The 26,740-nt window shown below is 55.1% G+C and overlaps 1 protein-coding gene across 1 annotated transcript in view; it reads right to left on the bottom strand.

Moving 5' to 3' along the window:
- The window catches only part of ADGRB2 (adhesion G protein-coupled receptor B2), a 64,422-nt gene extending 39,596 nt beyond the window's left edge, over positions 1 to 24,826 (bottom strand). Inside the window, exon 1 of the mRNA XM_085080939.1 lies at positions 24,748 to 24,826. The gene's annotated coding sequence lies outside the window, so the exon portion shown is untranslated. The remainder of the gene's footprint in view (positions 1 to 24,747) is intronic.
- Between the last annotated feature and the right edge of the window lie 1,914 nt (positions 24,827 to 26,740).

Raw genomic sequence — 26,740 nt, 5'->3', positions numbered from 1 at the left:
GGTTTGAGATTTGGGATACGGGATTTGGGATTTGGGGTTTGAGATTTGGGATTTGAGATTTGGGATTTGGGGTTTGGGGTTTGGGGTTTGGGATTTGGGGTTTGGGGTTTGGGATATGGGATTTGGGATTTGGGATTTGGGATGGGAGAGCAGGGCACGGTAGGCAAGGCTCCTTGAGGGACGTTTTGGAACCACACGAGGACACAGGGCGATGTCACCCCCTCCCCAAATCCCCCCAAAAAAAGCAGAACGATGATTTCAAACACGCAGATTTTGGGGTTCTGGCTGCAGGGAGAGGGGAAGAAAAGCCGAATTAAGCCTCGGAGGTGACAATGCGCGACAGAGCCAGCCCAGCTCGGTGCCAAGGAGCAGCACCCACCGCTCCGCCATGCCCTCTGTCCCCTCGGGGATGTCACCAGCTGCCACCACCGCTCGGCCCGAGCCCGGCGGGACAGCTCGGCGGTCCGCAGGCGCGACACGTTCCACAACATTGCCCGGTAATTGCGTCTCCCAAAAAGCAATTACCGCGCCGGCAGCCCCGCGGCGGCGGAGGCGACGCGGTTGTTATTCACCCGGCGACGAGGTGGCAGCCCCGGAATGTCGCCGGCAGCGCGAGCAGGGCGCTTAACCCCCCAGCGAGTGGCCGTGATGGTGACACTTGGTCCAGCCGGTCCCCTGCATGGTGACCAGGACATCCAGCTCGCCTGGCTGTGCCTCAGTTTCCCTCTCCTTGCGGTCACTTGTCACCTCCCTGGATGGGAAAAAAACTAGTTTTCCCCATTTTTGAAGGCAACCCGAGGCGGATTTTCCATGGGTTGGGTTTTCCGTGGTTTTCCTCTTCTCCTCACGCGGCCCTAAAGAGGAGTGGATAACCCCAAATATGGTTTGGAAGTGTTTTGTACAACCCGGAGCAAAATTCCCCAAAAAACATCCAGGAGATCCAAAAAACATCCAAAGCCCATGGTGCTGCAGGAGCTCCCAGGGAGAATTGGGAAAACTCACAGGGATCATGGAACATTCCCAGGAATTCCCAATTCCTTCCAACTCCCTCCTCCGTGTGTTAAAATCCCAAATCCCCACAACCCCATTCCATGGGGTCACCGCAGTGGGAACGGGATAACACCCACAGGATCCCAATCCCGGAGCCAATCCAGGGATTTAATCCAAATTTTAATCCCAAATTCACCCCAAATAGGGGGGTTTAACCCCTGACAGAGCGATTGAACCCCAAAAGCACCGCAGGCCTTTCCCCATCTCTCCCACTGGAGACACGGAGAAGTTTTCCTGCCGATGACAAAGCACCGTCTGGGGTTTGAGACAGCGAAGTGGGGAAAAAAAAAAAAGCAAGAAAAACCAGCAAAACAAAGCAAAACGCAACATTTCCCCTCAGGAAGGCAACGAGTGGCGATGTCGGAGTGAGAGATGTCACTCGGCTCCAGCGGCTCGACAGACTTTGCTCATTTTGCCTCCCGCAATTGGGGAAAATCCAAATATTTCTTCCACAGCAATCCCTGTGCGAACCCAAAGCTCTGCCTTGCCCTGCCCGGAGCTGGGCTGGAGGGACAGGAAGGGTCTGGATTGGTTTGGAAAAGGGTGGGAAGGAGGAAAATAATCTCCATTCTCATCATTCCCAACCTACAGGAGATATGGGATGTGAGGGAAGCTCGGAGGGGTTTTGGGGTCACCTCCAGCCCCTCACCCCATGTGAAGCCAGCTGCAAATCCCATTCCTTTTCCCGGGGAAAACCTCATTTATCCACCGGGACAGCGGCAGGAAAAAGGGCTTTTTTTCCTTCCAAACGAGTTTTGAAACCTCCTCTCCAGCGAGACACAGGATGGAGGTGACATGTTAAGCCACCCAAGCGTGGCTGGCAGCGCTGGCAGCTCACCAGGGCAGAAAGCCGGGGGGCACTGGGGGCACTCAGCCCTCCTCCCTGCATCCCATCCCCTTCCCTCCATCCCAAATCCATCCCAAATCCATCCCAAATCCATCCCAAATCCATCCCAAATCCATCCCAAATCCCAATTCCCAGGACAACCCCACCATCCCGGCGGGGACAACCCCATCCGTGGCTCGGGGAGGTGACACCGCGGGGTCAGGGTGGCACCGCTGGCTGCACAGCTGGCCCGGGGGGAGCCGCGCGGCGGAGCGGCGCGCGCAATTAGTAAATTAATTATCGAGCGGGAACGCAGATTTCATAGCTCCGAGCTGTCACATCGACGGTGTTTTGTCAACCGAGATGACGACTGGTGGAATTATTACTGCGGTGCCGGGGCTGGGAGGGAAAAAAAAAAGAGGAGAGAGAGAGAGACTCGCGGGGAGAGGGGAGGATAAAAATACAAAGGGGAAGAGATAGGGGAAGAACAAGATAAGTGGGTTTTGTTGCTAATGGGAGCTGGCGCGGGGACAGAACGGCGACGGTTAGAAGACAACACGCTACGCTACGAGTGGCTCTGAATGATCCTCTTAATTAACGGCGAGCACAAAGGGAGCCCCGGCCCACCTCCGAGCCCGCCGGCGCTGCTGGAGGAGCAGCCGCAGCTCCGTGAGGACGCCCACGGAGCCCGGCCGTGCCCAGAAGGAGCTGGAGATGCTCCGAGAGGAGGGAAGGAGCACAGCCGAGGGCGCAGACCCGACGGGAAGGGGCAGGAAGAGGTCCCTGTCCCCTCCTGTCGCTTTATCGAGGCCCAGGCAGAGGAGGGACACAGCTCTGCGGGGGTGGCAGCGATGGCAGCACTCCTGGATCAGGGGATTGCAGAGCCAAAACGCTTAGAGGGACGCGATTTGCCTTTCCCACCCGCCCCGTTCCCCTTCCATCTCCCAGGGCCAGATTTAAGCTGCGGATCCAGTGAGATATAAAAATAACACCCCGCCCTCCCACTTGGGAAATTGATTCCTTCGCTTCCCACCCGGCTCCGGCTTTAAATATCCCCATTTACATGCAGATTGCGCTGCCTCCCTGCACCTCCTGGTGCGGAGCCCGTGGGTGGCTGCGTGGCCGCGCTGGGACCTCATCCTGCCGCTCCACCCCGCCCCGAGGCAGGGACAGGCGACACGGAGGTCCCAGCGGGGCATTTCCCAAGCTGGGAGGGGACTCAGGGTGGTGGCACTGCCAGGGGGTGCCGCGCAGGCAGAGCACGAAGGGTTTGATCCCAAATCCAACCGCCCTAATCCCATCCCCGTCCCCAGCACGAGGAGCGGCAGATGCCAGGGAGTGATGGGGACGAGGAGAACGTGGGCAGCCTGTGGCTGCGCCCTACTTTTCCAGGGCAAAAATCTGGAGAGGGAGAGGAGCCGAGCTGCCGTGTGAGCAAACCCAGCATCTGCGCCGGCTGGCAGAGCTCACACCCACGGCCCCGAGCCCTGCCAGCCTCCCCAGCACGACCCGCGGGGACAAACCGCATTGGGGGGACAAACTGCACCACGGGGACAAACTGCACCGTGGGGACAAACCGCACTGGGGGGACAAACTGCACCGTGGGGACAAACTGCACCGTGGGGACAAACCGCACCGTGGGGACAAACCGCACTGGGGGGACAAACTGCACCGTGGGGACAAACTGCACCGTGGGGACAAACCGCACCACGGGGACAAACTGCACCACGGGGACAAACCGCACTGGGGGGACAAACTGCACCGTGGGGACAAACTGCACCGTGGGGACAAACCGCACCACGGGGACAAACCGCACCACGGGGACAAACTGCACCGTGGGGACAAACCCCACGGCGGGGACAAACCGCACCAAGTGGACAAACTGCACCGTGGGGACAAACTGCACAAGGGGGGACAAACCATACCGTAGGGACAAACCGCACCGTGGGGACAAACCGCACCGGGGGGACAAACCACACCGTCGGGACAAACCGCACCGGGGGGACAAACCACACCGTCGGGACAAACCGCACCAAGGGGACAAACTGCACCATGAGGGCAAACTGCAACGGGGAGACAAACCGCACTGGGGGGACAAACTGCACCGTGGGGACAAACCGCACCACGGGGACAAACTGCACCGTGGGGACAAACCGCACTGGGGGGACAAACTGCACCGTGGGGACAAACTGCACCCTGGGGGCAAACCGTGGGGACAAACTGCACCCAGGGGACAAACCGCACCGTGGGGACAAGCCGCACCGGGGGGACAAACCGCACCAAGGGGACAAACCGCACAAGGGGGGACAAACCGCACCGGGGGGACAAACCGCACCGTGGGGACAAACCACACCGTGGGGACAAACTGCACCGGGGGGACAAACTGCACCCAGGGGACAAACCGCGCAGCGGGAAGGGGGACAATTGGCGCCGGCAGGGATTTTGGGGTCCCCCAGGTGTCCCAGATGGGATAACTCCCCCGGAGATGTGGCACTGGAGAGGAGCTGGGATGGCGCTGGCAGAGGCAGAGCGCGTGTTGCGAGTTGCGATGGGAGGGAAGGAGGAAGGCTGGGTTTGAAGGAGCCGCCGCGGGGCTCCCAGAGGGATCTCTGCCAGCTTCTCAAAGTGGTTAATTCCTTCCCCTGGGCGCAGCAGAGATTCATGGCAGAGCTCCCGAGCTAGCCCTGCCTCGCCGCGTGAGGAGGGAGAGAGAGAGCCGCGAAGCCTCTGCCTCAGCCAGAATCCAACCTCGGGGCACAGCCTGGTCCCCCTGCCAAAAAATCCCAAAATTCCTGCCGGGGAGATGCTGAGTGCAAAACGTGGGACGCCTTGTGTCCCCCCGGGGTGAGCAAAGGGAGCTCGTGACGCCAATTTCGGGTGGAAAACCCCAGGATTTGGAGGCGCCGCTGGGCGAAGGGTCACGGGTGCCAAGGGGAGTTCACAAATCCATCCTCACCCCGAGGCAAAGCTCCAAGTCCCAGCATTCCCTGATCCCAAACCGCCTCCCCGGGCTGGGGTTGGCAGGAAAAAAATCATCATTCCTGCCGAAAGGAAGGAGGCAACAGGGCGAGCACAAACAGCATTTACATATCCTTAATTCTATTTTAGCACCTCCGCGGCTATTTTCGTCGCGGCAGAAACACAACAGGAGCGCAAGGCCAGAGAAAGGGCAAGGAGCGGCTGGGAATGTGGGGCAGAGGGAGAGAAAATAAATCCGGGAATGGCACGGGAATGGCTGAGAGCTGTCCTGTTTGTCACATCCCTCTGTGTCCCTGTTTTGCTGCTCAGCCTGGCGGGACAAAGGGACAAAATGCCACCAGCCTGTCCGGTGCGCGGTGGGGGGGTGAGGAGGGGACAGGCGCCACATCCCGGGAGAAGCATCGGGAAAGCTCCAGGCTCGAAGGGGACACTCCGGGGTGGGGACAGCCCCGCCGGAGGCGGAGGGGACAGGCCGGGGCTGGCTCAGCCGCATCCTCGCCCGTTGCCAGGACAACGGGATGTGATGGAGCCACCTCCGCCAGGGCCGGCCCGGGGGTGTTGGGATGTGGGGCGGCAGGTTTTGGGGTGCAGGGAAGTCCCCCCAGGCTGGGGTCCAGCTGAGGACCCCCCAACAGCCACCTGAACCCGGCGGGCGGGGACAGGGACACAGCCACGCGGTGCAGCGGGAAAATCAGGATGGATCCCGCTGGGACAACCTCAGATCCCTGTGGATGCGACAAGGCACAGCCCCGGGGCTCAGCTGTCCCATCCCCATCCCTCTGCCTCCCCAGCGGGCCGGGGGCTGGCGGGATGTCCCCGGTGTCCCACGGCCCCGCAGCGCCCCGGGCAGAGCGGCTGGGAACGCCCGGAGGCTCCGAGCAGCCAGAAAGGTGCGGCTTCGTTCCTTTGCTGTTGGTGCCATGGCAACCTTTCCCACTTGGCTTAATTACAGAGCCGGCTGGGCCTCCGCGGGGGGGCCGGGGGGCTGCTCTTCCTTCCTTGATCCTTCCATCCCTCCCTGCTCCTTCCATCCCTCCCTCCTCCTTCCTTCCCTCCTTCTCTCCCTGCTCCTTCCCTCCTTGATCCTTCCTTTCTTGATCCTTCCCTCCCTCCCTGCTCCTTCCTTCCTTCCTTCCTTCCTTCCTTCCTTCCTTCCTTCCTTCCTTCCTTCCTTCCTTCCTTCCTTCCTTCCTTCCTTCCTTCCTTCCCTCCCTGTTCCTTCCTTCCCTCCCTGCCCCTTCCCAGCTCCCCAGAGCCGGGGATGAAGGACAGGAGGCGACAGAACCCACAAACTCCTCGCCCAGCCCCAAAGGAGCATCCTCAGGGAGCAGCCCTGGAATGTCACCCGTGCTGGGATCCACCTGGGCAAAGCCAGCGGGGTTGTTCCATGATGGGAAAGGCTTTTTCCTCCTCTTCGTCATGTCCTGATCATTCCTGCCCTGGCTGCTCCTCAGACATCACCCTTGGCAGTGGGATGTCCCAGATCATCCATGGATCCATCAATCCATCCATCAATCCATCCATCCATGGATCCATGGATCCATCAGTCCATCCATCCATCCATGGATCCATCCATCCCTACATCCATGGATCCATCAATCCATCCATGGATCCATCAATCCATCCATCCATCCATGGATCCATCAATCCATCCATCCCTACATCCATGGATCCATCACTATCTCCATGGATCCATCAATCCATCCATGGATCAATCAATCCATCCATCTATCCCTGATCCATCCATCCATCCCTGATCCATCCATCCATCCCAGCTGGAATTCCAAGCCAGACCAGCCCAAAGTGGACCAGGATTCCCCCATCACCCCAGGAACCATTCCTGGCTCCAAATTTCCTCCCTCTCCTAGGAGAAAACCACTTTGGGGTTAGATTCTCCATGGGGAAATACGGGAAAAGTCCATCCCACCAGGCAAGAGGATCCCAAAGCGAATCCCAAAGCAAATCCTTGAGTGCCAAACGAGCAGGGATGAGATTTCTCCAAATCCTTGAGTCCCAAACGAGCAGGGATGAGATTTTTCCAAATCCTTGAGTCCCAAACGAGCAGGGATGAGATTTCTCCATCCCCACGGGAATTTCCTTCCCCAGGGCAGAGCTCTGGCTGTGAATCTCCCTAATTAATCACAAACAATTATCCTCCCGTGGCAGCTGACCCGAGCCCTGTCCGGCTGCCGAGTGGGCAGACAGAGCTGGCTGGAGGGGATTTCACGACCTTCTTGATCCCAGAGAAATCCCACAGGGAGAAATCCCATCCCAAACCCGCCTGAGCTCCCTCTCCAGGCGCAGATTTTGGGGACATCCAGGACGGGAGAGGTGACAACAGTGGGAGGCAAGAACATCCCTGGAGGAATGCGATTTATCCCGATTTTTTTTAAAAAAAAGAGAAAGGGGAAAGGAGGTGGGAAATGAACCCTCTGGAGCCGCGGGAGAGCGTGAGAAATAAAAAAGAAAAAAAAAAGGAGAAGGGAAATATAAAAACCCGAGCCGAGCCAGCAGCAGCGCCGGGCTTCAAAGGTCACCTCTGGGCATGAATTTTAATTTCGCGCAGGAGTTTTGTTCATTTGTTAATTATTTCCAGATGAAAAGGGAGATATTCCTGCCGAGGGTGAGGAAAGGGCTACGGCAACATTTGAATTTCAAAAGCGAGCTGTTTGCAAGGAAAACACGAAGGGGAGAGAGGAGAGGGAGAAATTCAGGAGGAGAGAGAGAGAGAGGCCTGGAGAGGTTCGGGGGTTCCGAAAAAACCACCCTGGAATTGCATCCTGATCCTCTCTCCAGGGAATTTCGAGCATTCCATGGAAACCCAGTCTGGATTGGGGACATCCTGTGCCTCATGTCCCAAAAATGGGGACACCCGGCATGAGTCCTGACCCCAGGATGTGGCACGGGATGGCATTGGGAACCTCAGGAATGCTCCCTAAAGGGGATTTTTTCCACCTCCGTAGCTCCAAAAGGGGATTTTTTGCCCCTATGTAACTCCAAAATGGAATTTTTTGCCCCTCCGTAGCTCCAAAATGGAATTTTTTGCCCCTCCATAGCTCCAAAAGGGAATTTTTTGCCCCTATGTAGCTCCAAAGGGGAATTTTTTGCCCCTATGTAGCTCTAAGAGGGAATTTTTTTGCCCCTCCGTAGCTCCAAAAGGGGATTTTTTTTGCCCCTCTGTAGCTCCCAAAAGGGAATTTTTCGCCCCTCCGTAGCTCCAAATGGGAAATTTTTGCCCCTCTGTAGCTTCCAAAGGGATTTTTTTTGTCACTCCATAACTCCAAAAGGGAATTTTTTGCCCCTCCGTAGCTGCAAAGGGGAATTTTTTGCCCCTATGTAGCTCTAAGAGGGAATTTTTTTGCCCCTCCGTAGCTCCAAAAGGGAATTTTTTGCCCCTCCGTAGCTCAAAAAATGGAATTTTTTGCCCCTCCGTAGCTCGAAAGGAGGAGGGAGAGGAGGAAAAGCAGTCGGAAGGAGCCAGGAGGGAGAGGGCAAGCAGAGCAGGGAACAAACCAGGGAGAATTTTCCTCCTCCTTTGAGCTTTTAGGGCAGCAGTTTGCTTTTTATGGAGCCCCGGGGAGGAGCAGGGAGAGCCGCGCATAAAACACAATTAAAGTGTGAATTAAATCCCCCTGGGAGGGTAACTCTGCAGTGTTGGGAAGCAGGAGGAATTCCCAGCATTTCCCAGCATCCTGAAATCCCCAAAAAATGCTGCTTTTGGGGTGGAGCAGAACCCCAAAATAGCTGGGAAGCTGCCTGGATAGAAGGGAAAAAAGCAATAAAATAAGAAAAATTCCTTCCCAGCCTGCCTGGAATTTCTCCTTCCCGGATTTCCTTAATTCCTGGGAAATCAAGGCTCGGAAAGGACACAAAAATTGACCCCACAGGTGGGAGGAACAGTTATTTTTTCCCGTGGATAAAGCAGATTTTCCCTTCTCCTGATAAAGGCCTTGATCCCAAAACAAGAGGAGGAATCCCACGAGTCAGGGAGATCCTAAATCCCTGGAAAATCCTCCCCGAAATCCCAAATCCGCCCCGCTGCCTCAGTTTCCCCGCTCAGCCGGGGGAAAAGGAAGAGGAAAACCAGAGCAAACATTCATCACCATTCCTCAGCTCCTCGCCACCTCCCGCTGAAAGCACCGGCGGGGATTTCTCTCTTCAGCTCCTCAGCCCTGCCAAATCCAGGGAAAAGTCCAATTTCCACACTCCTGAGCCCGTCCTGATCCCCTAAAACCGAGCGGTTTTATGGCTGATGTGGGATTAAACCGCCGCAGGCGCGATGGAGGAGAGGATGGAGGTACCGGGATGGGGTTGATCCCAAAAATCCTCCACCTGGGATTTCAATGGGATTTAAGGCCGGAAAGGGGATCTGATGACCCCAAATCCCTCAACTCCCAAACCCTCAGCAATTCCCGGAGCTCCCCATCCCTCGGGATTGGTATCCCACTCCATAAATCCCTGTTTTTCCCGTTCCCTGATGGTTCTGCCCTAATGAGGCGACAATTAAAACATCGAGGGGCAAATCCTTAATGAGGAGCAGCAGCTCCTCTTCCCCTCCCGGCAGCAAATCTCCCGGTTGGGTTGGGAGATTCCTGGCTGAATTCCCGCCGGAATTCCGACTCCAGGTGGCACCGGAGGTGACAATGTCACAAGCCACCTCTTGTCCCCACCAAGGCGCCGAGAAATCCCCTTTTATTTTTTCCTGCAAGAAAACGCCGAGAGGAATTTCGCAAAGCCTGAGCCGCATTTAAATGCAAATTGCGTTATTTCTGTCTTGAGAGAGAGAGAGAGAAAAAAAAAAAAAAAAGTGTCATTAATACATTTTCCGCAATTTGGAGAAATCAGCGGCAATTATTATTTTTTTTTTTCCTCGCAACGAGCCATTAGCCAACTTTCGTTCGAAGGAGGGAGGAGAGAGAGAGAAATAAAAAAAAAAAAAAATCGAGGAATTAATTCTGTGACTGAACACGTTTCCACATTTCCTCGCAGGTCTTCGAGCCGCCTGCTCATCCCGGGAATAATCACCGGGAGAAGGAGCTGAGAAGTGCTTCCAGGAGGAGGATGTGAGCAAAGCCGAGTGGTTTCTCCAGGGGATTGATCGGATCAATAGGATGGGATTTTGGGGCTCCCGGCGGGTGGTTTTGGGGTTGGGAGGAGATTAAAATCCGGTTAGTTCCGCTTTTCCTATCCTAGATTGCTCCAACCGGGCCTTGGGTGTTTCCAGGGATGGGAAATCCTGGATTTTCTCCAGAATTCCAGGATTTTCGCCCGGATATTGAGGGTCCGGAAGCTTCCCCAGCCTTTCCCGATGCTGAGGGGGTTCGAGGAGGGATTTAAAGGGTCAGGAGAGAGGGAAAAAAAGGGTCTCAGGTGGAATGTGCTGGAATCCGGCAGCCTGGGCGATCTCCCTCCCCGCTTTGCCGCTAAATGAAAGGCAGCGGAGAGGAGAAAAGAAGAAAAAAAAAAAAAATAAAATAAAAGAACGATCGGTGGCGAGATTAAAAGGGAAAAAAAAGGACAAAAAGAAGGATTGTCGGATTGCTCGGGGTGAGGGAGGATTTCCATAACGGTGGCAGAGCTCGTTAAGCGCTGTGAAGTGACAGTCCCCTCCCCCGGAGCGCCGCGGGGGTGGCTCCTTCCCCGCCGGGAACACACATTCCAGCCTCTCCGCGCTGGCATTTGGGATTTGGGATGAAGCAGAGGTGCCGGCGCGGTTTGGGGACAATGCCGGCGCGGTTCCTGAGGGGTTTTGACCTATTTGCCCTAATGAGGGGCGAGCAAAGAGCCCCAAAGTGCCCCAAAAACAGAGTCAGAGCCACCGAGCTCTGGGGGACATGGCTGTTGGTGTCACCAGGTCCCCGAGGTGTTGCAAGGCCTGTTTCCTGATGGATAATTGAGGGAAATGTTCCCTCCTCCTCCTCCTCCTCCCTGGGCAACCAGGAGTGGGGCCAGCAGCCCCATAGCCTCGGTAGCCAGGCTGGGTTTGGGGTCACCTGGGGCTGTCCCCAGTGGCCGGTGGGCTCCGTTCATCAGTGTCCATTGACATCGATCAATATCCATCAATATCCAACAATATTGATCAATATCCATCAATATCTGTCAGTATCCATTGACATCCATAATATCCATTGATATCCATCGATTTCCATTGACATCCACCAATATCCATTAATACTCCTCAATACCCATCAATACTCCTCAGTATCCACCAATACCCATCAATATCCACCAACATCCATCAGCATCCATCAATACCCATTAATACCCTTCAGTATCCATTGCCATCCATCAATATCCATTAACATCCATTCCCATCCATCAATACCCATCAATACCTCTCAATACCCACCAATACCCATCAATATCCATCAATATCCGATATCCATCAACATCCACCAACATCCATCAATATCCATTGGCATCCATTGACATCCATCAATACCTATCAATACCCCTAAATACCCACCAATACCCACCAATATCCATCAATACCCATCAATACCCACCAATACCCACCAATAGCCATCAATATCCATCAATATCCAGTATCCATCAACATCCACCAACATCCACCAATATCCACTGGCATCCATCAATATCCATTAACATCCATCAATACCCATCAATACTCCTCAATACCCACCAATATCCATCAATATCCAATATCCATCAACATCCATCAATATCCATTGATATCCATTGGCATAAATTAATATCCATCAATACTCATTAATATCCATTGCCATCCATCAACATCAATTAATATCCATTAATATCCATTGATACCCATTAATACCTATTAATATCCATCGCCATCCATCAATACCCATCAATACTCCTCAATACCCACAAATACTCATCCACATCCATCAATATCCACCAATATCCATCACCATCCATCAATATCCATCAACACCCATCAATATCCATGGCCATTCATCAATATCCATCGACATCCATCAATACCCATCAATACCCACCAATACCCATCAATACCCACCAATACCCACCAATACCCACCAATACCCACCAATATCCATCAATACCCACCAATACCCATCAATACCCACCAATATCCATCAATACCCACCAATACCCATCAATACCCATCAGGATCCATCAATATCCAATATCCATCAACATCCATTGGCATCCATTGACATCCATCAGTACCTATCAATACCCATCAATATCGATCAATACCCATCCCAGCGGGGATCAATACCCATCCCACCATCCCACCAACCCCAAACCCTCCCACCCCTCCCAACCCCACCTTCCCTCCTCACCTCCCCCAAATCCCTGTCACCTCACGCCAGCCCTGCTGCCACCACCGGCCAGGGGGACAGCTGGCCAGAGTGACCAGAGGGTGGGACACCAACCCCAGCCCTGCTGCCACCACCGGCCAGGGGGACAGCTGGCCGGGGTGACCAGAGGGTGGGACACCAACCCCAGCCCTGCTGCCACCACCGGCCAGGGGGACAGCTGGCCAGAGTGACCAGAGGGTGGGACACCAACCCCCCTTCCTTTTCGGGGATAATCCTCGGGTGACAGTGGCAGTGGCAGTGGCAGTGACAGCTCGGGCCGGTGATGGATGGCACTGCCATCCCCGCTGGTTTTTTCCTATTGAGTTTTTTTTTATTTTTAATACAAATCATAAGCCCGGCGGGATGGTGAACAGCTGGATCAGCGCCGGGGATGGATGGGGAGAGTAAAATATCCCTGGGAGAAAGTGGGATAAAGTTGGGATAAAATCTGGATAAAATAGGGATAAAATTGGGATAAAATTGGGGTAAAATTAGGATTAAATTGGGATAAAATTGGGATAAAATAGATAGAATTGGGTAAAATTGGGATAAAATTGGGATAAAATAGATAGAATTGGGATAAAATTGGGATAGAATCAGGATAAAATTGGGATAAAATCGGGGTAAAATCTGGATAAAATTGGGATAAAATCTGGATAAAACTGGGACAAAATCGGGATAAAATTTGGATTAGAATTGGGATAAAATTGGAATAAAATTGGGATAAAATCAGGATAAAACTGGGATAAAATAGGGATAAAACTGCGATAAAATAGGGATAAAACTGGGAAAAAATTGGGATGAAATCTAGATAAAATCAGGATAAAACTGGAACAAAATCCCAAACCGCAAACCCCGAGGCTGTGAGGATTCCCGGGATGTCCCCAAAGGTGTCCCCAAGGGTGTCCCCAAGGGTGTCCCCAAGGGTGTCCCCACTCTCCATGACACCAATCCCAAACTCTCCAAAAACCCCAACTCCCCTCTCCGCCTTGGACCCATTTTCAGGTCCACAAATCCCGCCTGGGTCACCCGCGAGTGTTCCATCAAATCCCCTCCTTCCTCCCGGCGCCTTGACTGATCTCCTCTCCTCTTTTAGGAGATTTTTTCTCCTCCTCTCTCGCCCCGATATGGATCCGATATCTCCCGCGGCGGCCGAGGCAGTAAAGATAAAAAATGAGGTAATTGAGGAGCGACTTTTATCGGTGGGAAAATATGGGAGAGAGCCCAGCAGCCTGACAACTGCTTTTGGGGCTGCTGGGGAGATCTTCCCGCGGGGATTTGTCCATCCTAGAATTCCAAATCTGGTTTTGGGGTGTTGGGAGATGCTGGGTGAGAGGAGGGGGTTCAGAGCAGCCTGAGAGTAACACCACACCCCAAAAAATCGCTGCCAGGGCAAAGGATTTGGGGTGGAAAAGGTTTGGGTGAAGAGGATCAGCGTCTCCATTCCCAATATTTGGGGTGGAAAAGCTTTGGATGAAGTGGATCAGCGTCTCCATTCCCAAAATTTGGGGTGGAAATTGTGGAGGAGAAAGGATGGAAGTGGGATTTTGGGGAAAGGAGCCATTTAGGCTGGAAGAACTCTGGATGAAGTCCATCAGCATCTCCATTCCTGATATTTGGGGTGGAAAAGGTTTGGATGAAGTGGATCAGCATCTCCATTCCCAAAATTTGGGGTGGAAATGGTGGAGGAGAAAGGATGGAAGTAAGATTTTCAGGAAAGGAGGCATTTAGCCTGGAAAATCCTCGGATGAAGTGGATCAGATTCTTCATTCCCATTGTTTGGGGTGGAAAAACTTTGGATGAAGAGGATCAGGGTCTCCATTCCCAAAATTTGGGATGGAAACTGTGGAGAAGAAAGGATGGAAGTGGGATTTTCAGGAAAGTAACCATTTAGCCTGAAAAAACTTTGGATGAGGTGGATCAGCATCTCCATTCCCAGTATTTGGGGTGGAAATTATGGAGGAGAAAGGGTGAAAGTGGGATTTTGGGGAAAGGAACCATTTAGGCTGGGAAATTTCGGATAAGGTGGATCAGTGTCTCCATTCCCACTGTTTCGGGTGGAAAAACTTCGGGTGAAGAGGATGAACCTCTCCATTCCTGATATTTGGGGTGGAAAAATGTCAGATGAAGAGAATCAATCTCTCCATTCCAAATATTTGGGGTGGAAATTGTGGAGGAGAAAGGATGGAAGTGGGATTTGGAGGAAAGGAGCCATTTAGGCTGGAAGAACTTTGGATGAAGAGGATCAGCCTCTCCATTCCTGACATTTGGGGCAGAAAAACTTCGGATAAAGAGAATCAATCTCTCCATTCCCAATATTTGGGGTGAAAACTGTGGAGGAGAAAGGATGAAAGTGGGATTTTCAGGAAAGGAACCATTTAACCTGGAAAAACTTTAGATGAAGTGGATCAGCCTCTTCATTCCCAGTGTTTGGGGTGAAAATTGTGGAGGAGAAAGGATAAAAGTGGGATTTTGGGGAAAGGAGCCGTTTAGCCTGGAAAAACTTCAGAATAGATGGATCAGTCTCTCCATTTCCCACTGTTTCGGGGGGAAAAACTTTGGGTGAAGAGGATGAACCTCTCCATTCCCGATATTTGGGGTTGAAAAACTTCAGAAAAAGAGGATCAGCATTGCCATTCCCAATATTTGGGGTGGGAAAATGTCGGATGAAGAGACTCAATCTCTCCATTCCCAATATTTGGGGTGAAAACTCTGGAGAAAAAAAGGATGAAAGTGGGATTTGGAGGGATTCGGGGCTGTCGTGACACCGCCAGATGTCCCCAATCCCGCCTCGCAGGAGGAACAAGGCCAGGGTTGAATCATTCCAGGGAAATCGCTGCCAGCCGGGATTGCCCCGCCGCGGTTTGGGAGGATTTTTTGGCTTTCCCGAGGCTCAGCAGAGCCATCGATCCCACACGCCGTGAGTCAGGAATAGCCCGGCACGGCCCGGAGGCGGCGGGAAGGGAGGGAGAAGAGGAACGGGAGGCTGATTTATAAAAACACGGCATTTTGGAGAAGAGGAAAATGGACAAAAAACCGCCGGGATGGGTTCAAATTCCAAGAAAAAAATCCCAATAAATTCCCAGCTGAGCAGAGCAGAGCCATCCCCTCGGCCTTCCTCCCTGTTCCCAAAATTTTGGGAATGGGATCACCATCCCACAACACCCCGCAAGGTCTAAACCCCTCCAAAAATCCAACAGAAAACTCTCCTCTTCCCTTGCTCATTCCAACGCCATCCCAACGCTTTTCCCTATAAAATCCTCGGAATTTCCATCCCCGGAGGAATTCCATCCCCAGAAGCTCCGGTGAGTCGCTCCCCGGCTGAGGCAGAGCGCTAATTAAACCACCGCTGACTCCAGCTCCGTTCCAATTAACAGACAATTAGCGGCACAAGCTGGCGCGCGGCGGCGACGAGCACGAGCTGGCAGCGGGACAAATTCCCTGTCCCTTGCCGCCGGGCTGGATTCTCCCGGGGAGGCTTCGGGGATGGAGAACTCCTCGGGCTGGGAAATTCCAGCTGCGCTCCCGGCGCCAAAAACACCTCTGGAGCTGCTCCACCCTTCCCTTGCCTTCAATTCCTTTTTCCCCTCTTCGCTTCATTTTTTCCCTTTCCTTTTCCCCGCCTTCCCTTCCTTTTTATCCCTTTTCTTTCCTTTTTTTCCTTTCTTTTTTCCCCTTCCCTGCCTTTTTCCCTTTCCTTTTTATTCACTTCCTTTCCTTTTTTCCCTTCCTTTTTCCTTCCCTTCCTTTCCTTTTTATCCCTTTTTTCCCCTTCCCTTCCCTTCCTTTTTTCCCCTTCCTTTTCCTTCCCTTCCTTTATTCTCCTTCCCTTCCCTTCCTTTTTCCCTTTTCCCTTCCTTTTTCCCCTTTTCCCTTCTTTTTTTGCCCTTTCACTGCCTTTCCCCATCCTTCCCTTCCTTTTTCCCTCTTCTCTTCCCACAGGAATATTTCCCCCTCTAAAACTGACCCAAACCCCACCCACCTCCCCTTCCCTTCACACCCAGCCCAGTTTATTTTTTATTTTTCCTCTTCTAATTCCTAAATTCCCAACGCCCCACTGATTAGGCCTGCAACATCCCGGTAAATTGGGCATGTCCTCCAGCTGGAGGGAAAGCTCCAGGAATCCGTGAAATCTCCAGGATCCCATCCTGGCTGGAGGCAAAGCTCCGGGAGGGACAAGTGACATCGCGCTGGGGCGACAGCGACACCGGGGAATCCCTGGGGGAATGGTGGGTGAGAGGGAATTCCTGGGAAATCCGCTTTTCCAGAGGTGGATCTGATTTGATGATTTGATTTGATTTAATTTGATTTCCTGGGGATGGATGGGGACACGAGCCAGGATTGAGGATGGCTCTGGAGATGGGAAAAAACACTTTAACTTCACCCCAAAACCTCCTCCAGCAGCGCCATTCCCATTCCCCATCCCGGCAAAACCCTCCGCGCTCCACCCAAACTGCGGGACTCGGGATTCCTCCTCTCGCCGCACAAACCCGGGCATCCCACCAGCTCCTCGAGCAGCCGCGATTATCAACAATTTCCCAAAAACCACACCGCGCCAACCCCTTCCCTCCCTTCCCCCAGCCGGGAATCTCCGCGATCTTCACACTCATTCCGTTCGATCCTCGCCCGCCGCTGTCCCGGAGGAGTTGGGGATGTTGGGGACAAGCTGGGAATGTCGCCGAGATGCTCCCGGAGAGCGACGCGAGCTGACAGCGCGGCTCCCGGGGGATGCTGACACCCGGCGGGGCGGGGAGGAGAAAAGCGGGATGAAAGGCTGGGAATGAGATCCCAACCCGGCAGGGTATGAATTCCTGTGCTGGCATTAGCGGGGATCCCACTGGGGCTGCTGTGCGGCTTTGTTTGATGAGTTAATTAATTTATTGCTCTGCTCGCGGCTGTGGTTCCTCCCCGAGAGTGGCTGCGGAACTGGGAGCCCCGTGGGCGCCCAGGGGTGACACCAAGGTGTCCCCAGCACCCATCTCCTCAGTCCCCCAGCTGTTGTGCCCCCAGATCGTGGTGGCCTGGCCCAGTGGCTCGGTTTGGTGGCCCAGTTTGGGGACGGTGGAGGCACAGCTGATCTAAGCTTGCCACCATGTGCTCGACCTGCTCGGAACAGGGCAGGAACCTCCTCCAGCTCCATCCTCCTCTTCCTCAAGCTCCATCCTCTTCCAGCTCCATCCTTCTCCTCCAGCTCCATCCTCCTCATCCTCCAGCTCCATCCTCTTCCAGCTCCATCCTCCTGCAGCTCCATCCTCCTCATCCTCCAGCTCCATCCTCTTCCAGCTCCATCCTCCTCCAGCTCCATCCTCCTCCAGCTCCATCCTCCTCCAGCTCCATCCTCCTCCAGCTCCATCCTCCTCTTCCAGCTCCATCCTCCTGCAGCTCCATCCTCCTCTTCCTCAAGCTCCATCCTCATCCAGCTCCATCCTTCTCCTCCAGCTCCATCCTCCTCATCCTCCAGCTCCATCGTCCTCTTCCTCAAGCTCCACCATCATCCAGCTCCATACTTTTCCTCCAGCTCCATCCTCCTCATCCTCCAGCTCCATCCTCCTCCAGCTCCATCCTCCTCCAGCTCCATCCTCCTCTTCCTCAAGTTCCACCATCATCCAGCTCCATACTTCTCCTCCAGCTCCATCCTCCTCCTCCAGCTCCATCCTGCTCTTCCAGGCTCCATCCTCCTCCAGCTCCACTGTCCTCTTCAAGTTCCATCATCATGCAGCACAATCCTCCTGCAGCTCCATCCTCTTCCTCTAGCTCCATCCTCCTGCAGCTGCATCCTCTTCCAGCTCCATCTTTCACATTGTCCTCCAGTTCCATCCTCCTCATCCAACTCCACCCTCCTCCTCCTGCAGCTCCATCCTCTTCTGTCTCCATCCTCCTCCTCCAGCTCCATCCTTTCTCCAGCTCCATCCTCCTCCTCCATCTCCATCCTCCTCCTCCTCCAGCTCCATCCTCCTCCTCCTCCAGCTCCATCCTCCTCTTCCAGCTCCATCCTCCTCCTCTCAGGCCGCACAACTGGGCTGCAAATCCACCCTGACCCACCCAGTCCCGCAGCTGCTCGTTACCTTCATTAGGGTCTCATTAGTCTCCCAAGACTAATTATGTGGCCCTGTCCCTGCCCTGTGCTGGACTCACCCCCTCGGGGCTGAACCCCAAAACGCTGAGGGGACAGAGACCCATAAAGGATATTGTCACACAGCAGGGGTGGAGCTGGGGTCACCACGGGGCTGTGTGACATCCCAAATCCCCAGGGGGGTGGCAGCTCAGCGTCACCTCCTGTGCTGTCCTGGCAGCCACCTCGGACAGGGACGGGGACAGGGACGGGGACAGGGACGGGGACAGGGACGGGGATGGACAGGCTCCCCACTGTCCCCTCTGTCCCTGTCACCTCCACCATCCCAGGAGTGCCAGGAGGAGACGGCAGAGCAGGGACCGAGTGATGGATGAGCTGAGCGAAGCCAAAGGTCGCGGCATTGTCACTTTGCCAGCACCAGGAGCATCCCGGAGCGGATTTATGGCTCCCATCCCTCCTTTACACATCCCAAAGTGTTCCCTGCAGGCTCTGGCACCTTCTGGAGGGCAATAAATCCCAAATTCCGACGGGACTGGTGGTGGATTTTGCCATCCCAAACCCCATCCCGAGCTCCACCCGCGCCTCCGGGTGTGACAATGTGACAAACCCCCTGATCCCATCCCAAATCCCACACATCCCACGTGAACATCCCAAAACACGCTCCCAGCATTTCCTCACTTCACCTCCTTCCCGTCATCACTCCAGAGGAAAAATGGGATCAAGATCTCTCTCCCGAGCTCCCCTGAGGAGCAGCAGGCAGATGTTCGCTCGGTGCCAATCTGCATCCCGCTGGATCCCAGAATCATATCAATTATCCCGAGCTTTCATCCGCGGAGCTCCGCCGAAATGGAGATGGATGGAGCAGCTCCGCCGGCAGCCCGAGGGCCAGGAGGTCCTGAGGGACACCGGGGACAGATGGGGAGGTCACAGCGGTGACCTGGGGTTGGATTCCCTCCGGGAAATGGGGAAAGGAACAAATGGGAAAAGGAAAAAAATTCCTTTTTTCCAGGAGGTGACGCCCTGAAGCAGAGATTCCTGGGGACATTCCCTGCTCCAGGCATGGGACACTCAGCAGGAGGACGTTGTCACCTCCTTGGCAGGGCGTTGTCACCTCGTGTCACCTGGCTGGAGCATCCCTGAGGCTGCATTTGAAGTCTGGAGCAAGGTGGCAGCTCAAATTTCCCCCAGAAAAACCCCAAATTTTCCCCCAAAACCCCCCAAATTTCCCTCAAAACCCCCCAAATTTCCCCCAAAACCCCCCAAATTTCCAAAACCCCAAATTTCCCCAAAAACCTCCAAATTTCCCCCAAAAACCCAAAAATTTCCCCCAAAAAACCCCAAAATTTCCCCCAAAATCCCCGATTTTTCCCAAGGGATTTCGCCATCCCTCCTTCCCGCTCTGCCCGACAGAGGGGAGATCCTTCTTTTTCCGCTGCCGTTCCTATTTTGGCAGCGCTGGAGTCAAGTAGCTCAATTAAGCAATAACAGCCTCTGTACAGCTGCCCACACAGCCTGCGGTAAATAATTAAATGCTGAAATACTCCAGCAGATGGGAAGCAGCACGGAGAGGGATCCGGGAGGAATCCTCCCTCCTGCCCGGCTCGTCCCTGGCCCTGGAAACGCCATGCCGTGGAAATAAGGGGAAAATCCCAAATTCTCGGGATGTCCTGGAGGGGAAAAATCCCAAATTGAGCGGAAAATCCCAAATCGAGGGGAAAATCTCAAATCCTCGGGATTTCCCGCAGGGGAAAATCCCAAATCCCCGGGATTTCCTGCAGGGGCAAATCCCAAATCGAGGGAAAAATCCCAAATCGAGGGGAAAATCCCAAATCCCAGGGATTTCCCGGAGGGGAAAATCCCAAATCGAGGGGAAAAATCCCAAATTGAGGGGAAAATCCCAAATGGAGGGGCAAATCCAAATCGAGGGGCAAATCCCAAATCCTCGGGATTTCCTGGAGGGGAAAATCCCAAATCGATGGGAAAATTCCAAATCCTCGGGATTTCCTGGAGGGGCAAAATCCCAAATTGAGGGGAAAATCCCAAATCGAGGGGAAAACCCCAAATCGAGGGGGAAAAATCCCAAATCGAGGGGAAAAACCCAAATCCCCGGGATTTCCTGGAGGGGAAAAACCCCAAATCGAGGGGAAAACCCCAAATCGGGGGAAAAATCCCAAATCCCCGGGATTTCCTGCGGGGGAAAAATCCCAAACCGCTTCCTCCACCCCGAGGCGGCGGCGGGAGAGGCGGAAGGTGGGAAAACCACGATGGAAAATTTCAGCCGAGCGCAGCTCTCGATCTGGAGGCGAAGCACATCCCCGAGGCAGCCCGCGGCTCCTCCGCGCATCATCCGCGTTCAGCTGCTCCAGCCCGCAGCACGAGCAGCAGCGAGAGGCCTAATTAGCAGCCGCTGATTGATAAATATTAATTGCGCACCCTCGGGGGTGAGGATCCGGATTGGAGGAGTCAATCCCGAGCTGCCAGAGTGGCTCTGCTGTCCCAGAGCGACGTTCCTGGCGTGGGGTTGGTGTCACCCGTGTGTCACACTGTCTGTCCCCTGGCCGGGCTCGGCTGCTGGGGGCTGGGAGGTGTTGGCACCTCGAGATGGGAATCCTTGGGGCTTCGCCAGGGAGTTTGGGATGGATTTGGGGTGGAGAAGAGTGGGAGAACCCAGGTGGAGAGATGGGATGGGGAGAGGAGGGAATGAGAAGGAAATGGGGAGAGAAGGAAATGGAGAGAGGTGGAAAAGAGGAGAGATGGCAATGGGGAGAGGAGAAAATGAGGAGCAGGAATTGTGGAGAAGGAAATGGAGAGACATGGAAATCAGGAGAGATAGAAAAGAGGAGAGACGGAAATGGGGAGAGATGGAAATGTGGGGAGAGGTGGAATGGGGGAGAGATGGAAATGGAGAGAAGTGGAAATGGGGAGAGGAGGAATGGGGGAGATGGAAATAGGGAGAGGAGGAAATGGGGAGAGTTGGAAATGAGGAGAGATGGAAATGGAGAGAAGGAAATGAGGAGAAGGAAATGGAGAGAGATGGAATTGGGGAGAGATGGAAAAGAGGAGAAATGGCAATGGGGAGAGGAGGAAATGAGGAGAAGGAATTGGGGAGAACGAAATGGAGAGAGACGGAAATGGGAAGAGGAGGAAATTGGGAGAGATGGAAACGAGGAGAGATAGAAAAGAGGAGAGATGGAAATGGGGAGAGAAGGAAATGGGGAGAGGAGGAAGTGGGGAGAGATGGAATGGGGGAGAGATAGAAAAGAGGAGAGATGGAAATGGGGAGAGAAGGAAATGGGGAGAAGAAAATGGGGGAGAGAAGGAAATGAGGAGAGAAGGAAATGAGGAGAGAAAGAAATGGGGAAAGAAGGAAAGGCAGCAAGAGCCTTTCCAAAGGGCGCTGCAGCCCCATCCACCTCCCCGCAAGGGAAGCGATCCCCACAAGCCCCTAAACCATCCCTAAAATCCTCTCCTGCCACCCCAAAGGGGCACAGCGGGCTGCTGGGGGACAACAATCGGGGGATGTCGCTCCATGGAGATTCCAGCCGCGCCCAGGCGGCAGCCTGATCCTCCTCTCCATATTCACATTTCCATCACATCCTCCTCAGCCAGCTCCGCTCGGCTCCTCCATCTGCCGAAATGCCACCTCCGAGAGGGATTGGCTCCCGACAGCTTCTCCCCTCGGCTCCTCCTCGGGGTTGGCATGCCTGATCCCGGGAATTCGGGAAGGATTTTTGGGATTCTGTGGGGTTTGGGAGTGCTGAGAAATGGGTCAGCCTGGCGATGGGGCAGGGCGTGGCCTCCAAACCTGCGTTTCTCCCCGGAAACGGAGGATTTTTGGGGTTTGTAACACCCCAGGGAAAGCTGAGGTGTCCGGATGCCAATGTCACCCCCTTGGGGACATCCCTGGGGACGGTCCCGCCTCAGGCTCAAAGCCAGCCGTGATTTATTTTCCGAGCGTGGATTGAATCCCAGCTGGGAACATTTCCGTGCCGGATCCACCTTCCCAGCACCGCTCAGTCCCACAGAGCAACCCTGCGCTGAACCGGGACGAACTGGGATGAACTGGGACCAACTGGGACGAACTGGGATGAACCGGGACCAACTGGGACGAACTGGGATGAACCGGGACCAACTGGGACGAACTGGGATGAACCGGGACGAACTGGGATGAACTGGGACCAACTGGGATGAACTGGGATGAACCGGGACGAACCGGGATGAACTGGGATAAACCGGGATGAACTGCGGCGAACTGGGACGAACTGGAACGAACTGGGATGAACTGGGACGAACTGGGACGAACTGGGTGTCCCCCCAGCCTGGCTGGAGATGCACAGCAGCTCCTCAGCTCTCATCCCATGGCTCTCCTGCCCCCTCCATGGCTCCATCCCCACTTTGTCACCTCCCAGCGTCCCGTTTGGGGACCCCCGCCCTTGTCACCTCTCTCTCCGTGCCGGCAGGGCGTGGGGACAGCGCAGCGGGGGATGTGACAAGGGTGTCACAGCCCCTCCCGGCACGCGCTGTCACCGCGCGTTTTTCCCTGAGTAATTCGCATCCTCCGCGCCGCAGCTCCGGCAGCGTTTGCCAAAGTCAACCTGCGCCTCGCCGCCTCCGGGGATTCCGGCAGCATCCAGCCGGGGATGGGCGCGGGGAGGGACAAGGAGCTGCCCCGGGGTGGCCCTGGCACCTCCCGGTGAGGGAAATGCCCGCGAGGAAGGGGAAAAGAGCCACCGGAGTGTGGGTGACAGCAGGACAAGATGTCCCTGTGTCCCCTCGTCTCTGGGAGGAGTTGTGATCCAGAGGGATTAAACACCTGGGCAGGAGCATCGTCACAAATTCCAATTTCCCTGAATCCCAGGGTTGCAAATTCTTGGAAAGAAGGAAAAAAGAGCCACCAGCTTGTGGGTGACAGCAGGACAAGGTGTCCCTGTGTCCCCTTGTCCCTGGGAGGAGTTGGGGTGATCCAAAGGGATTGAACACGAGGGCAGGAGCATCATCCCAAATTCCAATTTCCCTGAATCCCAGGGGTGCAAATTCTTGGGAAGAAGGAAGAAAAGAGCCACCAGCTTGTGGGTGACAGCAGGACAAGGTGTCCCTTGGGGACATCTCTGGGATGAGCCACGATACTCCAAGGGGATCAAACACCTGGGCAGCAGCAGCATCCTAAATTCCAGTGTCAGCCCAAATCTCCCTGAATCCCAGGGGTGCAAATTCTAGGGAAGACAGAGGAAAAGAGCCACCGGAGTGTGGGTGACAGCTGGACAAGGTGTCCCTGTGTCCCCTCGTCTCTGGGAGGAGTCGGGGTGATCCAAAGGGATCAAGCACCATGCTAGGAGCATCATCCCAAATTCAGCATCAGCCCCCATTTCCCTGAATCCAAGGGATGAAAATTCTCGGGAAGAAGGAAGAAAAGAGCCACCAGCGTGTGTGTGACAGCAGGACAAGGTGTGCCTGTGTCCCCTCGTCTCTGGGATGAATTGGGGTGATCCAAAGGGATCAAACACCATGTTAGGAGCATCATCCCAAATTCAGCATCAGGCCCCATTTCCCTGAACCCCAGGGGTGGAAATTCTCAGAAGGAAGGAAGAGCCACCAGAGTGTGGGTGACAGCAGGACAAGGTGTCCCTTGGGGACATCCCTGGGATGAGCCACAATGCTCCAAGGGGACTCAACACCGGTGCAGAAACATCATCCCAAATTCGGCATCAGCCCCATTTCCCTGAATCCCAGGGGTGCAAATTCTAGGAAGGAAGCAAGTAAGCATCCACTTGTGGGTGACACAAGGTCAAGGCGTCCCTTGGGGACACCCCTGGGGACATCCCTGGGATGAGCCACGGTTCTCCAAGGGGATCAAACCCCAAACCCCACAGTGCTGTCACCATCTGGGGGGCCTCAGTCCCCCTCAGCCCCTCCGTGTCACCGCGGGCAGGGACCAGCGGCTGCTCCCGGATGTTCCCCGGGTGACAGCTGCCGATCCCGCGACACATTCGCGTCCCCTGGCTTTGTTCCTTTCACAAAGGGAGCTGCCAGCAGCGGTGACAGAGGGATCGGGGCTGCCTGCGAGGTGGGAGGGGACAGGCTTTGTCACAGCCCTGCCACGCATGGTGGCACCGGGCTGGGATGGGAGGAGGGAAGAGCCAGAGGTTTTCCAAAGGGACTCAACACCCCCTCCAGGGTTCTTGCTGAGCCCAAAAATCCCCCAAAATCTCCTTTATGGGGTGAGTCTGCCCATGTCCCCCCAGGCCCCTGAGCTGGAGAGGTGAGGGGACAGCTGTGACCATGGGGACACACGGGGGTGGTGACAGCGGTGCCAAAGCCCTGCTCGGGTGGAACCAGAGCTTTCCCATGACTCCAGGACACCGCAGGTGACACAGACCTGGCGCCCAGGTGACCCCTGCTCTCCAGGGCGCTGTCACCCCCCTGTCCCTGTCCCCTGAGGCACGACACGCCATCCTCAGCTCCATCCACCTCCAAACCCCAACCTCTGCCACCCCCGGCGTCACCTCACTCACCTCCCCGCCGGATCCCCTAAATCCCAGCGCTCATCTCCCGGCTTTTGCCACCAGCCCGAGGCACCCAGGCTCTCCATCCACGTCCTCTCCAGCATCCCAAATTTCCCAAATCCAGCGGGGTGGGGGCTGTTCTCTCCCTCCGCTGCGCTATCTATAGTCCCCTCTCTACCTCTATATATAGATTCCATATCTCGCGGCTAATCTCCCCGCAATCATAAAGCCATTAAATTAATTAACCGAGGGAAGGAGAGGGGAAGGCTGCAGGCCCCCCGAGGAGCAGGGGGAGCGTTTGATTTTTATTTAGACCCGGATTTGAGGGCAGGTCAGCCCCGGGACTGCTCCAGCAGCACGGATCCATCAGGAAAGGCTGAGCCAGCGCTGCCAGCGCCCCAAACTCTGCCTCTCCCGGTGCTCCAGGTGGGGAATGAGGCAGGAAAAGAGCTGGAAATCCACATTTTCAGGCTGGATCTGGAGCGGGGATGATGCTGAACCCACACTGAGCCCATTTTCTCGGTGCCATGAGGAGCTGGGAGAGAATTCCAGGCGCGGGGAGGGAGGGTGTGAGGTGGTGACGAGCCAGGAATTGCTGCCAGGAGCTGCCGGAGCTCTGGGTGAAACCCTGGATTGGAGGGAAAGCTCGGCGTGGGCAAATTCCTGCGGGTTTGCAAGCAAATCCACCCCGGGCTCGGCTGCTGGGGGTTGGGGAGTGTTGTCACCCCGAGATGGGCAGCCTTGGGGCTTCTCCAGGGAATTTGGGATGGATTTGGGGTGGAGAAGAGTGGGAGAACCCAGGTGGAGAGATGGGATGGGGAGAGGAGGGAATGGGGAGAGATGGAATGGGGAGAGAAGGAAATGGGGAGGAGGAAATGGGGAGAGATGAAATGAGGAGAGAAGGAAATGGGGAGAGGAGGAAAAGAGGAGAGATGGAAATGGGAGGAGAAGGAAATGGGGAGAGATGGAAATGAGGAGAGATGGAAATGAGGAGAGATGGAAATGAGGAGAGAAGGAAATGTGGAGAGAATGAAATGGGGAGAGAATGAAATAGGAGGAGAAGGAAATGGGGAGAGATGGAATGGGGAGAAAAGAAAACGGGGAGAAAAGAAAATGAGAGATGGAAATGCTTCGGCTCCACCTCACCTGGGCCTCAGCACCGCCGTCACCACCCCCGTGTCCCCATTGTCACACTTGTCCCCTCACACTCCGTCCCCTCAGAGACCTGAGGGAACATGGGCAGGAGCACCCCATAAAGGGAATTTTGGGGTTTTTTTGGGGCCAGGGGAATCAGCAAGGACCGGCATGACCCTTTACAAGATCTCTAGCTCTTCCCTCTATCCATCTCCTCTCCCAGCTCAGCCCAGTGCCACCACACCTGTGCCAAGCTGAGGGGACAGCGACCACGGAGCAACCAGGGAATGATCCCAGGACCTGGAACGCTGCGATGGGAATGCCAGGACCGGGAATTCTTCCCTCTGATCCCCGCGGCTGCCTGCTCGCCTGTCTGCCCGCACTCCCCGGCCGTCACTCAGCTCTAATCCGCAGCCCTGGCGCATTCTCCTCGCTGACAAGGAGCTGACACGCTTTTCACGGCACTTAATCAGCTCTTTAAATTTAATGCCCCAATCGGCTGCATCTGCAGAGGCCGCTCCGCCCCGGCCTGGCCCCGCGGAGGGAGGAAATCCCTGGAATTTCAAGGATGGAAACGTTTCCAGCAGCCCAAAAAAAATCCCGGTGTTTCCCGGGCGGTGCTGTTTCCTCTCCTTGCAGCGGGAGAAGCCCGGGTGTCACCCGGGTTGGTGGCCCCGGGGTCTGGTGGCATTTGCCCCTCAGGGTTGGGGACAAAACCCCACATTCCAGGATCCCCGGGAGCCCCTCGGAGTGACCCCGGTGGGACAGGGGGGAGTTCTGGGGTGGCAGCGGGTCACTGCCGCTGGGGAGGTGACAGGGGAGGTGACAGCAGAGGTGACAGCAGCCAGGGAGGAAGGATTGATGGATA

The sequence above is a fragment of the Lichenostomus cassidix genome, chromosome 23 (genome assembly GCF_008360975.1).
Source record: "Lichenostomus cassidix isolate B80296 chromosome 23, HeHo_3.0, whole genome shotgun sequence".
NCBI lineage: Eukaryota > Metazoa > Chordata > Aves > Passeriformes > Meliphagidae > Lichenostomus > Lichenostomus cassidix.
Note: the sequence above shows the minus strand (reverse complement) of the source record. Positions and strands in the feature narration are given on the sequence as shown.